The sequence below is a fragment of the Tenrec ecaudatus genome, chromosome X, assembly GCF_050624435.1.
Source record: "Tenrec ecaudatus isolate mTenEca1 chromosome X, mTenEca1.hap1, whole genome shotgun sequence".
Classification (NCBI taxonomy): Eukaryota; Metazoa; Chordata; class Mammalia; order Afrosoricida; family Tenrecidae; genus Tenrec; species Tenrec ecaudatus.
The window spans coordinates 29,719,006-29,731,332 of NC_134548.1; positions in this window are offsets into that span (position 1 = coordinate 29,719,006).

The window sequence follows — 12,327 nt, forward strand, 5'->3', positions numbered from 1 at the left end:
TGTCTTCTTCCACCCATCCCACAGCATCAGATGTTTCTGAGGATCAAATAGAATTTGGAGATTTTCTGTTGGTTCACTCACCGAGTGTTTTCCTTCGCCTATTTCCAAAGTTCCATGAGAACTGGCTTTGTAAGGTAGTATCTGTAAGCACTTGTTTAAGTGACTGCTCCTCGGTACACATACAAGGGACCTTCAAAAACTTTATGAAAAGCAAAATTAAAACGTAACAGGACTTTCCATTCGTCTCCTGGTATAATACAATTTTATTGCATTATGGATGGACATTAACACAGCAAATTGGATTTCCCTTTGAAAACTCTCAAAGAAATATTTACGTGCTCTTGGTTACAAGATTGTCAGTGTGCTTGCATTCCTAATATTTCTGTTCTCTTTGTTCCGTTTCCATTAAGACAAATGCTATTGCCCTCCTTGCCTACTAATTTTTGCTTTTGACTAAATGTTGATCATTAGTTCTCAGCTCATTGTTTAATGAGAGGACTTTATTTACACTCATTCTCTTCATAAACCTTTCATTTATTTCACTGAAAGGTGACCTGTAGAAATGACTACAATGCACATTCACAGGCATTATAGGCATTCTGCTAGTATGTATGGGACATGTCCTTCTGGTTGTTTTTTGGTTTGGTTTAGTTTTTACATTAGGGTTTTGTTTCTCCTTATTGTCTGGTTCTATTACGGATCATTTCATAAATATCAGAGCGATAGCATGGCACCATCTCGATCTTTGTGACTCAAATGAGAAAAGGCTGCATTATGCCTGCTGCAAATCGTATGGACGAGTGTCTTTTCAATGCCTTTACTGTCTCTTACTCCCTAAGAGTAGAGGCTAACAATTGTTTCAGGTGGCCTTTTGAAAGGTATAGAACATATTTTTTTTGTAAATTCTGTGGAACTAAGTGACTTAGTTGTCCCCTGAGGCTGTAGTCCTAAAATTTTTAGCACAGCAAACAAGTCCAATTACTTGTTTAACTATGACCAGGAAGCCTCCATCTCTGTGCTCCTTTGTGATTTGTTACATACCAAGAGACTAATGGAAAGTTCTGTTATGCTTTAATTTTGTTTTTCATAAAGTTTTTGAAGGTCCCTTGTATGTGTATAGAAGAACAGTGACATAAACACGTGCTTACAGATACTAATATGTATGCAGGGGCCTGTATGTGCACATGCATTCCTATACATATTAGGATAAATCACATGTATTGGTACAAAACCATGAAAACTTTGATTACCCAAAACTATTAAAACATGAAATAATTATTTATTGACATACCCACTGTCTAGGTGTACACACTTTTGATGGTACAGCTTCCATATCTCCAGTCTTTCCCTGGTGAATTGTGAACTCTCTGATTTAAACTATTTCAAACTAAATATTTTATAGCCCCCACAGGCCCAAATTGTGTCCCTGTTAATTGTTCTTTCATTTGGGGACCAAATGGAAATAAGAAAATAACACATGAGGCATTTGGGTGGGGTAAGATTTCCCACTCAAATTCCCTTAGGACAACCATTAAGAATGAACTGGTTTACCTTGAAACCTTGAAGACCCCAGATGCTATATATTTTGATAGCCGGAAGGTCTTAAAGGCTGGAAGGTAATCTAGTTCAGAAGCAACAAAGCCCACATGGAAGAAGCACACCAGTCTCTGTGACCACGAGGTGTCGAAGGGATCAGGTATCAGGTATCAAAGAAAAAAGAAATCATATCACTGTGAATGAGGGGGAGTGCAGATTGGGTACCCAAGGCCCATCTGTAGACAACTGGACATCCCCTTACAGAAGGGTGCAGTGTAGCAACGATGAAACATACAACTTTCCTCTAGTTCTTAAATGTTTCCTCCCGTTACCCCTTCTCTCCCCCCCCCGCCCCCCGACACACTATCATGATCCCAATTCTACCTTACAAATGTGGCTAGACCAGAGGATGTACACTGGTACAGATAGAAACTGGAAACACAGAGAATCCAGGACAGATAATCCCTTCAGGACCAGTGGTAAGAGTGGTGATGCCGGGAGGGTGGAGAGAAGGTGTGTGGAAAGGGGGAACCGATTGCAACGATCTACATATAACCTTCTCCATGGGGGAGGGACAACAGAAAAGTGGATGAAGGGAGATGTTGGACAGTGTAAGATGTGACATAAAAACAATACTTCATAAATTATCACGGGTTCATGAAGGAGGGAGTAACGGGGAGGGTGGGGGAAATGAGCTGATACTAAGGGCGCAAGTGGAAAGTAAAAGTTTTGACAACAATGAGGGCTGTAAATGTTCAAATGTGCTTGACATACAAGATGCATGGATGGATTGTGATAAGAGTTGTAAGAGCCCCCAATAAAATTATTTTTAATAAAAAAGAATGAACTGGTGTTGCAGGCAAATTTCTTGGCACAACTTTCTTGACCTTTTCTAAACAATATAGTTTTTAATTCTTTTAACACTTAAAATTAAACTCCTTAGATTATGCTGGATTCTCTAAGAAAACCAAGAGTACCCCTTTCCCTCCCAGAAAACAGTCACCATAATCTTCTGAATTGACCTCTCTGCCTCAAATTTAATTGGTACAGCAGATTCCTGGGCAAGTCATGGTTTGAGTGGACCTTTTTGGACAGAGATAGTTTCGTCAGATTAAGGCAGGTATGTTACTGAGAGACTGTATTTGTAGGTGTCCACATGCCACAGAGACTTGTTCAAACACATTTTGCTTCGAACAAATGATGCAGAGCAGGTACTAAAGTCTGGGGAGCAAGATGTTTGGACTCACTCTCTTATCCATATTACTATCTACCTACATAGCCCCTTTTTTTATGTTTTCCCTATTCTTTCAAAATCATCTATGTCACAGCATTGATTGAAGTTTTGCCTTTTTCTCATGCAGTTGTTGGAGATGGCATCAAGTTGGTTCTGACTCATAGGAAGTCCTCCTTCTAAGTGCACAGGTATCCAGCTGGTGTTTGCTTATGGACCTTGTACTCTGCCCCTTTGTCAGATTCTTATATGAGCTCCACTAAATTTCATGTGTTGTCTGTGGGAGTTTTGTGTGTAAGGCAAGGGCAGCTTGATTTCTTCCTTAGCAATTTGAGTACCTTCTATACCCCTGTCCCGTCATATTCCTCTAGCTAGGAATTCTATTAGACTATTCTGTAAGAGTGGTGAATGAAGTCACTTTTGTTGTAATTTTCAAACAAAATACTGTCATTTTATTGTCCATTGAGCATACATTGTTTGTCTTTTATTAGTGCTATATTTGGGTTGCGGAATTTCCCTTCTATCCCTATTTAGCAGAATTTTTATTTCTTGATAATCAGAAAAAAGAACGGGATTTTATGAAACATATTTTCTGCATCAACTGAGGTGGTCGTGAGATTTTATTCCCTTTTTTATTTTTGTGGTGGATTGAATTAATGTCTAATGTCGAACCATTGTTGCATGCCTTCAATATATCCCATGAGTCATGATATATTATTTCTTGTTGCATTTTTTAATTGTTGACTAGGATTTTTGCGGGGAAAATTGTGCCTTCATTTATGAAGGACATTGCTCCATATTTTTCTATTGCCTTTTCTCAAGTTTAGTATCAGAGTTGTAACACTCATGTCAGGAAACACATTGGGAACATTCCTTCCTTTTCTCTGTTCTGGAAGAGCTGGAGTAGAAATGTTATAGGAGCTGATCTTGATTCCTCCATTTTTCTCTTTCTCTCATTGCAGCACCTTTACCTGGGGATTCCCCAGTGAAACTCTCTCTAACTCTATAGCTTGGCCTACTGACCAACTCTTCATTGTCTCTGCATATGAAGGCTACACCCACTCCCAGTGTAACAGCAACTATTCTTTCACTCAGATCATACCATTCGTTGAAGATGCCTCCCCTGTTTCCCACCCCTATCTTGCAATCCTTTGGAAAGTAGCAGTATGCCCACATAATTGGTCACTTAGAACCATGACATCGAGGCATCTCTTCCCTCTCCTTGGAGCTGTTCCCACATTCTGAGAGTGTTTCCAAGTGGTTTCAGCCATAGAATCTGATTGGGCACACAGTATACCGGTACTAAGTGTATACGCCAAAAGTTAGAGGGAAGTGTTTTTTGAAACCACACTGGTAATTGCAGGATATTTGTAATAAGGTGAATAATTTTTGACTGCCCATGAATGCGAAGACTAATGAGTTTACCATGGTGATTCCTCACTAGCCCATCCTTTATAAGTGGTAGATGGGAAATGATCATACATATGAAAACAAACATTGACAGAAGATGAATTTTTATAAAACCTTGGATCTTTGTAGATGAGTAAAAAACAAGTAAATAAAGAAAAACAATGATTTAAAGACATTCTGGCTTTGAGAAATAACCAAAAATAGGTAAGGAAGATGTGTAATTCCTCTTTGACTAGAGAAACAAAGTTACCGACACTCATATATGTGTAAGAGTAACTTTCAAAGAGTAACTGTATATTAAGAAAACATCCAGATCAGTCTCCATCAAGGCCATTAGTTCATCAGTCCATATGTCCTATACCAGTCTTTAAATTCCTCCTCAGAATCCCACAACACATGCGATGATGCTGAATGGAGGAAGATCACAGGCCAATTGGTGGAAAGTCTTGTGGAATCATTTCAGCACTAGCATGGCTCTCCATGTTGCTCCTTCAGGACTCTAGTTGCCTTCAGCATGGATCCATGTAGCTTGTCAGCAGGGATGTCAAGCAGAGTGTGCCCTGCCTCCAGAGAAGAAGACTGCAGTTCCCAGAATTCTCAGGAGCAGGCCATGCCCACACAGAAGCACCATTGGCTATCACCTGATTAATAAGCTAGACTCCACCCCTTCTCTCAAATTGACAGGTGATTATGGAACTTCATCATATATAATTTTTAAACAAAACAATAAAAAAGTCTTTACCTAACTGGATAAAACTAAAATAGATTCAATTCAATATGTGCCAACCTCATTTAAACATATTATTCTATAAGTGAACAAAACAATATTCTATGTCTAACCATTGTAGTTATGTGAACACCTATACCCTAATCCTATGAGAATATCCCCCCCACCTATTAAAGTTTATAAGCCAGCTACTTCATGCCTTTAACCTCCCCATTTTGGGTATCCAATTTCTATGCTGCCTACTTGTATCAATCCAGTGCTCTGCGGAGACAAACATGTTTTTGAGGTGAAGCATTTTCATTCCAGTTGGAACCTTGTGAGTTCTCATCCATAAGCAAAGTCAAATCAGGACAGGCCATCCATAAAGTTAGCAGCAACATGCACCAATTCACAGGCTCATAAATCTTTTCTTCATCTGGTCAGGTTCTGGTCAACTCAATCTGGGTCACCTCACTTATCCTCACCAGGGTGCCCATTGATTGCCTCACTATTAGACCATGGGCAGCATCATAAATTCTCAACAATCCCAGCCCCCTTGGGCTAAGTCATGAACTTCAGACCAGCCAGCCCGTTCTCACCTTCTCTTGTCCCTCTGATCCAGGTCCTACACAAGTGGATCCAGGTGGTCACCTAGCAAGTGTTTCAGACTGCCTGCAGGTTCCTTTTAATGTTCTGTCCTAGAGATGAAAGTTTCTTCATGGCTCCAAATTTTTTCAGCTCGTAGCACAAAGCACTGGTTCAAAATTCAAAAAACTAAAGGGTTCCTTTGAATGTCCTGATCACTCAAGAAACTGGAGAGGGCTTAGCTTTAAAGACCCTTCTTTCGAGGCATGTACTACACCCACTTGCAGATTCAAATTGGCTTCTGAAATAGTGAGCTTGCAAACTCTCTATCTTTCCCAATAATCATGTATCAATTATTATATCAATAGCAATAGCCAAAAGAAAACAGTAAATCTATTACATCCAGATCTGAAACTCAGTTATTTAAATAGTCAAGTCCAATCCTTATCTATCTTATCTTAATACTCATCTAAACTATTCCATTAATACAAAAATGTGGTCTTAGGCCTCTGACTGCATTAAGCCAGGAACTTCTTTCAGTCATTTTGGCCTTCTGTCAATGGTTTTCACTATGCAGCATGGTCTCTGAGAAGTTCAAGGGGGCGATTTCAACCCCTGAGCTCAAAATATACATTAAGCATATTCATTCTCACCATTTCAAACAGGAACAACCAAAGAAAATAATCAAAATTTTAACTTCCCATATTCATCCAAAAAACAACCCACTAAACTCTATGGGGATATCCAACCTCTGGGAAACCAAAGGTGGGGGGGAACCACAAGGCACAGGTCAAACAAGCATCCACTCACCATCTTTATTATTTGTTTCTCTAGTACCTTACTCCCAAGGTACCATAATGTATTAGTCTGAGTAGATTAGCGAAACAAATTCATTGTCTCTCACATATGCGTAAGAGAGAACATTATTTCAAAGAGTAATAATATATTAAGAAAATATCATGGCCCAGACAAAATCAAGTCCATACGTCGGATATTAGCCCATATGCCCGATACCAGTCTATATAATACTCTTCAGACTCATGCAACACTTGCAGTGATTCTGAATCTAGGAAGATCACAGACCAGTGGTAGAAAGTCTTGTGACAGCATTTCAGTGTTGGCATGCCTCTACACGTGGCTCCTCCAGCTCCAACGCTCTAGCTGCCATCATAATGGCTCCATATGGCTTGTTAAAAGGAATGGGAAACAGAGTGTTTCCTGCCTCTCGAGAGGAAGACAGGGGTTACAAGAAACCTGAGGAGAAGGCCATGCCCAAAGAGAGGCATAATTTGCTATAACCTAATTGATTGGCTAGAATCCACCCCTTCTGTAAAATTGACAAGAGACTAGGGAACTGCCACAGAAGACAATCCACCAGCTTTCCAGAAATTTGGTCTCTATCAGACCCGAGGAAATGCTGTTCCATCAATTTGCCTAATGGTGATTGTGCTGTAAGAAGTGTAGTCAGAATACTCCTTCGCAGTGAGGATTGCAAGTCTTCATCTGACATGCTTTGGACATATGCTTTCAGGAAAGAACAGTGCCTGGTAAAGGACATTATGCCTGGCAGAGTAGAGAGGGATTGGAAAAGAGGAATATCCTCACAGAGATGAATTGGCATGGTGTCAGTAACAATGGTTCATACATAACACTTGTGAGGACAGTGTCAGACTAGGCAGTGTTTCCTTCCGTTGGACATAGGGTCACTATTAGTGGAGACTGACTTGATGACACCTAACAACAATGGCACCTGCATAGGGCTCCGGAGTATTCAGTGAGGTGTTAGGGAGCAGAAATTCACAGATGATGAGTTCATCCACGTAACAAAAGGAAGGAGAAAAGTCTCAGTCTAAAGAGATCATAGAGCACATTGCAAATGGCCGTGCAGAAACATGCTCATGGGTGAAGAAGAGAGAACCTTCACTACTGAGATTTACCAGGGACCTTCAAAAATTAGATTCAATCCTGTATTTAAAAACACCTGTTTTATAGTGGCCACTAGTAAAATCTGGCTTGTTGCAAGGTAAATTTAGCCTCAGAAACACCTCCAAGAAACAAAGAGGATTACAGGCATAAACCAGTTCCCTGGGTGACACAAATCATTTGGACTTAACCACTAACTTGAGTGCCTGGGGCTAAGCAAAAGGTCAGTGTTTCAAACACACCCATCTCTGTGCAGGAGATGGATGTGTCCGTGCGCTTCCACTAAGGCTTAGATCCTAGTAAACCCAGTGGGGCCCTTCTACTTTGCCCTTTAGGTTGAGTATGAGTAGGAATTGACTTGATGTTAGAGGCTTTTGGTTGTTGTTGGTTTTTGTGTTGTCTGTTTTTTGTCTTTTTACCATATGTACTAACCTAAAGGTTGTAAGATTGAGCCCACCTAGCAGTACTGAGGAAGAAAGGCCTAGAAATCTGCTTCTGTAACAATTGAAGACAAGGAGCCTTCTGCAGCTATGACAACACATCGCGTGTACAGACTCAAGCTGAATGGCAGAGCAATGTTCTTTGATCCTGACATAACCAATTTCAATAGTTGTTCTTTATTGAGCAATGCCAGCTGCCAGTGTAAAGTTAGCAATTTAAACCTATCCAGCGATTCAACAGAAGAAAGTCCTGGCTAATTTTGAAAAAGAAAACTCTGTGGAGACATTCTACCCGACAACTGATGACATCATCAGAGGACAGAGGCCAACTGAATGACCGCGAAGACAGAGTACCCACATAAGGGAGAATCTCCAGGTGTGTTCCTGCATCGTGCCCCGTGCTCCCTCCTGTGTTCAGAGGGAGAATGCTTTGCCCTGATACGCTTGTAGTGAGGCAGAGTTCTGGGTCAAATGACTAGTCTTGCCATGACTCTAAGCATGTTAATATGAAGAGAATCAATATTACTCATTCCCCAAACATTCCAGGTGAAATGAATGTGGAGATGCAGATCCTGTGTTGAGAGGTGAAACCCCTCTTCATTTATCAGCACGAGCATCAGGGTCCCCTGAAAGGCAACAGAACCTGCTATCACAGACACCTTGGAAATAAACCTTTGTTGGGCGGAGCCAGTCACAGTTCAATGTTCGGGCTTATTTGAAATTTAATGGTGATGGAGGTAATGGCAGTACAAAAAATCCCTTCTAAAATTCAGATAAATCACAATCTCTGCCTTTTCACTGATTTTTAAAACTTCAACTCCCAGAGGGAGACAGCAGGCAATGTAAGACATGAAAATAATTTATAATTTATCATGGGGTCCTGAGAGTGGAAGCAGAGGGAGGAGCTTTTTCCAAGGGCTCAAGTAGAAAGAAGTGTTTTGAAAATGATGGCAACATATGTACAAATGTGCTTGATAAAATTGATGTATGGATTATTATAGGAGTAGTAGGAGCCCCAATAAAATGATTTGTGAAACAAAAAGAGTAAAAATTTAAGGTCCTTTATCAGAGATGATCTGGTGTTTTTCATTTGAAAGCTTTGTGTAAGATTTTCCAGATATAAAACTGAAAGCATACTTAGGGTCGTGGTGTTGATTCTGACTCATAGGAACCTGGAGGACAGAGTAGAAATGGCTTCCTTGAGAGTTTCAGAAGTTGAAACACTTTGCAGGAGGAGAAAGTCTAATTTTTCTCCCTCTGAAGGCTGGTGGGTTCATAGCACTGCCCTTGAAGTTAGCATTCCATTGTGTAACCCCTTACACCCCACACAACATAAACAGTCCATGGAGAATCTACCACCAGGTTGAAATTCATATCTTCCATACCAAAACGCACTCAGGTTAGAGAAGACCTGCACCTGGTGGTCTCTGAGACTATAACTCTTCCTGGAGTCAAAAGTGTAATCTTTCCCCCTAGAAATGACTGGTGATTTTGAACTGCTAACCTCCTGGTTAGCAGTCCGGCGTGTCAACACTAAGTCACCAGGGTTCCTTTGCATAAGTAGACATGTTTTAATATATGCTGGGTGTTGAAGCTATCTACATAATAATGTAAATATTGTTTGGCCAGTTGTTCTTGTGATTCAAGGAAATGAACATATGAAATTTCCATGACATCACACAGCCCTCCATGTCACATTACAACACCTCCCTACAATTCACAAATATATATGTACCATCCTGGATTGAACCATTCTCCTCAAAGGGCCACATATATCTTTTATCATTCAATCTGAATTATGGAACAAAGTCAATACCTTTAAATGTGCATTTTGGGACATATGCAGGTAGCTACTTATTGAAGAGATGTAGACTCAATCTAGACATTGTGGTAAGTCAGATAAGATGGAGGAGCACTGGTGACTTCGTGGGATATGCAAAGATATATCATCTTCCTTACAAGAGTGGCTTGGGGTTTCAAACTGCTAACTCTTCAGGTAGTCCCAATGCCTAAACACTCTGACAACAGCATATATAAATTACAGTTCTCCCCTTTACAGTTCATTCAAGATGCATTTCCTTCCCTTCCTAAGTATTTGATATAATTTAGTTCATAACACACACCCCAACCCCACACACAGGGGAGGGGGGGGCTGATGAACAACAAACAAAGGTGAAGGGAAACAGTGGTCGGTGTAGGGATCATGAGGGTGGGAAGGGGCAAGGGAGAGGGAAAAGTGGAGCTTATACCAAGGACTTAAATAGAAAGTAAATGTTTAGGAAATGATGATGTCATCATATATACAAATATTATGCTTGACACAATTGATGTATGGAATGTTATATGAGCCTCCTATAAAATGATTTCACTCATTGTAGCTTTTGATGTTGGAATATGGGTATTGTTCCTTTGTTTATTTATTTATTTATTTATTTGTGTTAAGCATTTTATTGTGGTCTCTTACAGATCTCATAACAATCTACAAATCAATTTTATGATGCACACTTATACATATTTTGCTGTCATCATTTTCAAAACATTTCTTTCTCCTTGAGCCATTGGTATCAGCTCCACTATTTTCCCATCCCATACCCACCCTCCCACCCTCATGAATTCATAATAAATTATTTATTAATATTGTACCTTTTAGTGGAAGGTAAACTGAGAATTAGAATTTAAATTTCTAAATAATATAAACCACATATGTATGCTGTGTATTGTGTTTATTTCAAAGGAACACTTGTAGTGCTCTTGTATAAGCCTTACACTGCAAAATCCATGAGCAATCTTCTGAACCAACTTACTGCTTCCAAGAGAACGTTAAGACTGTGTACTCACATAAATATTTACAGCCCAAAAACCCTACATAGGGGCAATATGAGTCATATTGGACGCCATGTAACGGAGTCCTTTGGTAGGTATTGTATTAACATTGAATACTTGTGTTCTTTAAAACAAAGAGAAACTACTTGAATTTGTTCCTGTATGTGTGTGACCCAGAACTATATTATATGACATTGGAATAGGAAGGTTTTTATAAATATGGGGAAACTGTCCTAGAGTATTCAAATGTTTCCTTACACTGGGCAAATCTGTTATAAAGAGACGTGTAAAGTGTAAAGGAACAGAGATGTCAATTTGAAGACAAAGATGTTTTGGCTTGAATATTCAAGCCATGGTGTATTTGATTGCCTCAGATGCCAGGTGACACTTTCAGATAAGCATTGACTGCCAAACACTTGTTTAGCAGCTCAAAACCATAAGCTACCTCTCAGGATAAAAATGAAGCTTTTTGTTTTCTTAAAGATTTACAGGGAAAAAAAGATTCACAGCCTTGGAAACTCAGTTATAAGGTAGCTATGAATCAGATTCCTAGTTGAAACCTAGGAACTAGTCCCTAGACAAGGGAATCATGCTTGGTAATATTTAGGGTCAAAAAAAATGAGGAAACTTGTCAGTGCGTTGAAAGTGGTGCCACTCGTTTCCACCCCTTGGTTCCTGGACCCATGAATTTTGGCTATTGGAGACACAGCACCATATACTGGCTGATGGTTTAGAGCATATACAGCCTCCTGGAGAACATTGCCCCAGCTCCATAAGTAGCTGGTGCTGTGATTGGGCTGTTAAGAGGCAATTCCATCATTCTATCAAGCCAGCTGCTTCGGGATGCTGAGGAACATGATACAACCAGTGGATTCCATGGGCATGGGCCCATTGCCGCACTTCATTTGTTGTGAAGTGAGTTCCTTCATATGAAGCAATGCTATGTAGGATGTCATACCGGTGGATAAGGCATTCTTTAAGTTCACGAATGGTAGTTTTGGCAAAAGCATGCAGGGAAAACACATCCAGAGTTGGTGTCTATTCCAGTAAGAACAACACGCTGCCCCCTCCATGACTTAAGTGGTCCTATATAATCAACCTGCCCCCAGGTTTCCAGTTGATCTCAAGAAATGGTCCCATATCTTCAACTCAATGTTGGCTTCTGCTGCTGGCAGATGGGGGCACTCAATAGTGGCAGGGGCTAAGTCAGCCTTGGTGAGTGGAAGTCCATGTTGCTGCGCCCATGCATAACCTTCATCCCTGCCACCATGTCCACTGTGTTCATGTGTCCATTGGGCGATGACAGGAGTGGTGGAGAAAAGAGTAGGACTGGCCTCCACAGTACATGTTAACTTATCCACTTGATTGTTAAAGTCCTTCTCTTCAGAGGTAACCCTTTCGTGAGCATTCACCTGCGACATGATTATCTTTAATTTGTGGCTCATTTAGAGAGGTCTATCCATGTAGCACTTCCTCACACCTTTTTATCACCAAATTTCCAATCATGTTCCTTTCCATTACCTGACCATCCAGCCAAGCCATTAGCCGCAGCCCATTTGGCCATTTCTCCTTCCAGGCAAACTGAATGGCCAGGTGTATTGCTCAAAGTTCTGCCCATTGTGAGAATTTCCTTTCACCAATGTCCTTTAGGAATATCCAAGAAAGAGGCTGTT